The sequence below is a fragment of the Netta rufina genome (assembly GCF_964035555.1).
Source record: "Netta rufina genome assembly, chromosome: 19".
In the NCBI taxonomy this organism is placed as follows: domain Eukaryota; kingdom Metazoa; phylum Chordata; class Aves; order Anseriformes; family Anatidae; genus Netta; species Netta rufina.
Window position 1 is genome coordinate 6,208,027 of NC_140143.1, and position 6,263 is coordinate 6,214,289.

The following is a 6,263-nucleotide window of genomic DNA, read 5'->3' on the forward strand; positions in this document are numbered from 1 at the left end:
GGGGAACAACTGAGCAATGCAGAACCCAAATCTAAATAGCTATCAATGTTAGAAATCCAGCCCAGGGATCTGACACTTGCTGGTGAAACCATACCAGATGAAAACACACTTAACAAGATAGACTTTTTTTTGCTGCCCTCTGCAGGGTAGCACTGAGCATTGCCATCTACAGCTGAGGCTTGGTAAGTGATAAATAGGCTCACAAGATAAACTGCTTTTTTCCAAACAGCCTTTACAATTTACTGGTCTATTGTTGCTTCACTAATCAGCACTCAGTTTATATTTATTGATGTTGAATTTATAAGTGCAAGTCAGCAGTTTTACTCCAGTTGATGAGTCAGCTACAGTCAGGCTCAAGAGTTCTATTCCCGTTTTCTAGGTTAGAAAAAGAAGCCATATCCAAACCTAAAAGCTGGGCATAGTCAATTCCCTCTACAGAGGTATGTGCATGTTCTATCACAGGACTCCAGTTAAAGAGCAGTTCCCCCATACCTCTGATTCAATACACAGCAGTCCACATATCAAAACCCACCAGTGCCTTAGCAGAGACAGGGCTTTCTTCATGTGTGAGGAAAGAACAGAGTGTTAGCCTGTGCCTTCTGTGTAAGCATGTATTCTGAATGCATGCCGAAGTAAGTTGCAATGCAAATACTACTCCTCAGAGCACTCCATCAGACAAGAATAAAAGAACAGGCCCTCTTGTTGCAATCCCACCAGCAGGCTTCTGTTAAAATCTTCTGTTAAATCTTGGTACATAGCAAGCAAACTCCGGTTGCTTGCTATGTACCAAGATTTAACCAGGAACTCCAGTGTACCAAAAGAAAAGTCTCTTCCAAGCTCTTTTACTTCTCTGCTCTCAAGGAGAAGATTAAGGAAATATCACTGTCTTGTTCACTTCATCCTTCCAAACTAATATGGAAATTATTTTACTCTCAGAGATTGGATGATTAAAAAAAAAAAAAAAAAAAAGTCTTCCAGTGTTAACTCCTTGCTTGAGAATAAACAAGCACAGGTACTGTGCTTTAGTATCAGGCAGCGTCAAAGTCATCAAGAAATTCTTGAGAGAGAAGTGATGAATGAAACATGAATATTAGAAGATCATTGTTTCTTAAGTCATCAGCCATCAAATCCACTTACGTATTTTATTTGAGATCATTTCTTTTAATTCCAAAGCAAAGGCAAGGAGGATATGGTTCTCATTCCAGCTATTCTCTTAGAGACATTGTGGAGTTACTTTGTGTTCCCATTTCCTCATTTGTCAAAACACAAGTAACAGCAAAAATATCCACATCTATCGTGAACTTTACCTCACTGCTGTGTGCAGGACACACCAAGATTACATAACCATAGATGTTTTCTTTGTCATTACATATCTGACGTAACATGAGGATGTTATAAAGACAGCTGTGGGACTGGAAGATGATATGCCTGTATGCAAGAAGGTCTGATGTGGAAAAACCTCTGCTGGGAGAGGGTCAAACACCCGGCATTCCTATTGGATAAAGAAATCCCAACTATACGTCCGCACGCGTGTTATAAATGTGACATACATTTTTCAAATACCTTCATACTGAAATACATTTAAAAAAAAAAAAAAAAACAACTCATTTTGTATTTGCCACATCTGATTTTGTCAAACATGAATATTAGACATGGACTAACAAACTACAACACAGAAGTCGGAAGGAGGAAGAGTTTTCAGAACTATCTGAACTGATTTGATAACATCAAACGGAAAGGAAAGAAAAGTACAAGTTACTTGGCCAGACACACAAGTATCAGCACATCAAAGCTGGCAAAGCTTGGTGACCAAGCTGAAGTTTAGAAATTAAATACTTCCTCCCAAACAATTAATTAGCAACAACCTAGATCTATATAATACAAACTGAAAGTAGTCCAGAAACACATTGACTGCGTGCAGCTAGCACCTGCACTCTGGGTCCCCAGGGGTCAGGTGTAGTCGCTTAATAAACACCTCAGAAACAGTCTAAGATAAACTTCAGAGATGGCGTGACATTTCGGGCCTTAAGCAGAACTCTGCAAGCAAGCCAAATGGCTTGACACAACTTGGCGAAGAACACAATCCAACTCAGAAGCCGTACTTAGTTCTGATCTCATTCATCAGCATCATCAAACTGGCCAATCTCAGTCACTCTAACTGGCAGTGTAAAAGCAAGACTAGCCGCATGGTGACAACATGGGTTGTACAATGATTCCTCTTGCAAGGAGTATGAGACCAAAGGATTATTTTCCTGAAAGCTTCCGCAGTAGAGATCACCAGCATCTAAAGATGAAAGAAAAGACGTAAACCATGAAAGGTATTTAGAAAACTAGCGGTATAATGTAGCAGATTATTTTGCACTTCTACAGCATTTTCCAGTCAAGAATTTCAGTCTGATCTGCCAGCACTCATGAATTAGACCTAAAAACAAAGCAAACAGAAAGCTGAATTTGACAACATCTTCATTTTAATGAAGGTTCCTGCCACAGAGACAAAATAGTTTTCTGAAAAGCTCAATGATATACCTGAATTCAGAACATCTAACACTAGCTCTTAAAATGCATGCAGTTCTCTTCTCTCCAGGCACAAAAGGTTCATGAAGCCATTTCCCTTATTCCTCCCTCTTTCTCCACAACCACATCCCAAATTAGGATACCTCCAAGCCCTTTTAAGACTGGGTCACTGAAGAGAAACAGAAGGGCGGGGTTCTATAAAAGCTACCTCTGAACAGTATTTTCACTAGCCTAGAATTAAGCCTAATAAACTGTTTATTTAACCAACCTAGCACAAAAACAGAGCAAAGTCCTTCTACACAAGCAAAAGATTTATAGAGAGCAGACGCTGAAAGGCCAGTACATGCTACTGGCTAGTTTTCCAGTAGTGCTGCAGGACAAATTTTAAAAACACTTGCATTCAATGAAGGTAAAATGCCATAAAATGATTAACCAAGCATGTTTTTGATTTGTAGTAGTCAACAACTCAGGCACCTGTATTCAGTGTTGCAAGCACTCAAGTCCCATAATCACAGCTTCTTCCAACTAAATTTGTGAGCATTTGAAGAGCATAAACTACAGGTCAAGATGACTTAACTGAATACAGGAAAAGATGAGAACTTGTGACAGCTACAACAAAAATCTATATAACAAAAAAATCAAAACATTCCATAAATTTGAACAGACGAGATTTAAAGGACAGCCCAGAATGAAAGAGGGAAACATACAAAAAGGAATTAGCACCCATAAAAGAATCAGTCTTTTTCTCAGGTTACCCAGTATGAAAAGCTTCTGCTATATTCCCACTTTAAAATCAGAATGATTTTATAGAAGGCTGCAAAAACTTTCCCAGTTCATTCTGTTATCAACCTATGGAACTGGAATATTTTAATTCCATAAATGGCTGTTGTAAACAGAGAATCGGTATTTCCTATATAAAGAATGAACTGTGCGTATTTAATTCCAATAAATTCATTCACATTAATGAGAAGAAAATGGAAATGGTTCTTTTCTATGTCCACAAAGACACAGCAGGTTATCGCTCACTGTTGGCTAAACACCATCCAGTTGTTTTATCCCAACACACCGCCTGGCCTGAATGTCTCAGTTCAATACATGAGTCACTGTAAAACAGATTACAAACCACAGGATTAATATGACTTTAAAGATGTGGATGAAAGTGCTTCTATCCATTGCACCTTTGTCCGTGGGATCGATAGGAACATTGTCAATTACATGCACAAAGACTTCAGAGAATCAAGCTTCAAAGTAAAATAAAAATATATAATTAAAAAAAAAAAACACCCTCAACTCAAAAAAATGCCAAAGAAGCAAACAAAAAAACCACCACACGACACAGAAAACACCTACAGCAAAAGCAACAACAAACCATATTCAGAACAGAGACTGAGTGCTTGCACCGCTCCACACCCAAAAAGCCCACACTCTTGATGGACATTAGGGCTGGATGCTTGGAGGGAAGGAGAGTTCCTGAACTCTTCTGATTCAGAGTAACAAAGATGCATTATAATAGAGGGCTAACTTCTCCAGAGAAACTTGATACCCATACACAATTCTTACCATTTCACTCCTTAAGAATTCAATTGCTCAAGCAAGATTTACATGTGAACTTGACAACATTGCCTATAACTCCTATATTTGGCAACAAAATTATACATTACAAATCCATGAGGTAAATGTAAACATAAAATGATTCAAAAAAAAAAAAAAAAAGAATGTGGAGTTATTTATGGAGTTATTTTAATACATTTTCCTACACAGCACCTACCTCCACATACTCAAATGAAGTACAAGTAAATTTGTACTCACCATAAGGATTACTTTCAGACTCCTCCAATTCTTTATCCCAGTCCTCTACCTCATACACTGAAGCAGTTTGCTGCTCAGGAGAAGTAACATTCTCAAGCATATTCGAGATTTCACAATTCAGGTCTTCTAGGTCAGGCTGTACATAATGATAGTCAGCAGGAGATCGACCAACATCATCTTCATACGAAGAGGTATCAGAGAATTCACTTTCTTCAGAGTCACTGTCAAGAACACGTGGAATGTTCTTCCGCAAACATTCTAAAAACAAAAGAAAGCCAACAGAGATATTTAGGAATTAAATGGGAACAATTAAATGCTTAAGATGGAATCATTTGGCTAAGTATGTGAATGTGCTTTTTAACTAATGGTGTAATTATAACAGATGCTATTTCAAGCGGTTCTTTAGGTTTCAGATGATTGGGAATGTCAGAAACAGGCACACATCACAACACTAGCTGAAGTAAAGATATTCCATAAACTCTTGTTGAAACATTATTCTTTAAACCATGGCAGAGGAACCAGCAGACCTTCTTCACCACATTCATATCTATTATTTTTTAAAATTATGTTGAAATGCTATCGCTTTGGCTTACAAAAAATATTTTTTGTACTATTAATGAAACACTCTCATTCATAGGAATGCACAAATATCTACATGAAAGCAGTTTAGCAAAGTAATTCAACAGGCATTTCCTATGTATCACAAAAAGGTTTTAAGTATCTTTCCTCAAGCAGAGTTCCATTACTTACCATCTGCTTTGGTTTGCCCTAGTATTATAGGATTAACTTTTCTGGGCTTCCAGTTCTTAGCTTCCCTCTTGTCAGGAAGTTGCTCCTCCTCAAAGGTTGTGTGCTCAAGGGAGGCAGCCATCACCTACAAAATAGTTTTAAATAATTTGGTTGCCTCTCATTGATTCCTCCAGCGAGGCTCACGCAACCGCTACTGTATTTGAGTGCTCTGGAGCTCTTGGGCACGACCTGTTTGTTCCCTTGATGAATCAGAGGTTTTAAACCAGACAGGCTTTGATTTCAGAAAGCAGATCTGCCAAAGGTGGCAGCAGCCACCACAGACCAGCTAGCCTCCTCAGTCACAGCAGTAATCCTGCTACCACTCTAAATTTGGGGAACAGGGCACAAAACTGACCCAAAACACAGCAGTTGGGGAACAGCAGCAGATAGCAAAAGCTGCTAACAACGCAAAGAAGACAGACAGAAGTATAAGCACAAAGACCACCAACTATGGTCCAACCACCTTGTGGGGGCCGCCGTGCTGAGGGCACAGCCGAGGACCAGCGCTTCCAGCAGCCCTGAGGAACTCCTGAAAGATGGAGGACGTGATTTGAGGGCCCCCGACGAGGAAAGCGAGGTGAGTGACCCCCACCAGGGGCATTACAAGAGACAAACTCCTCGGCGAGCAGCCCCCACACGGTGCCGTGGTGCAGGGCTCCCAGTTGCACACACACACCCGAGGCCACGCCGGCTGCCGGGAGCGGCCTGAGAGGGGCCGAGGCGGGCAGAGCACCGCGTCCTTGGGGCAGCACCACAGCAGGGGCCCCCTTTTCCTCCCCTCCGCGGCCGGGAGAAGCGAACCGGCCCGCCCGCCCCACCGGAGCCACCCCCCACAGCCGCTGAGGCGGCGGCCGGACGCGCAGCCGCGACCCTGAGGAGACGGCGGCGCCGCCCCGGCGCCTTCCCGCCCTGCCCGTCCCCTCAGCGCGCCGTGAGGTGCGCGGTGCTCCGCGAGGGGCGGCCGGGCTTCAACCGTGCCTCGGGCCCCGCTGCTCGAACCGGCGGCTGCCACGGGAAGGGGAGAGGGAAATCTGGCGGTGAGGCGGCACCGGGACAGCCAAGAGCACCAGCGAGCGGCAGGGTATGGCCGCGGCTGCTTCTCCCTCCGCAGTGCTGTGCGCCCACCTGCCTCACAGCGTTATACGCCTCCT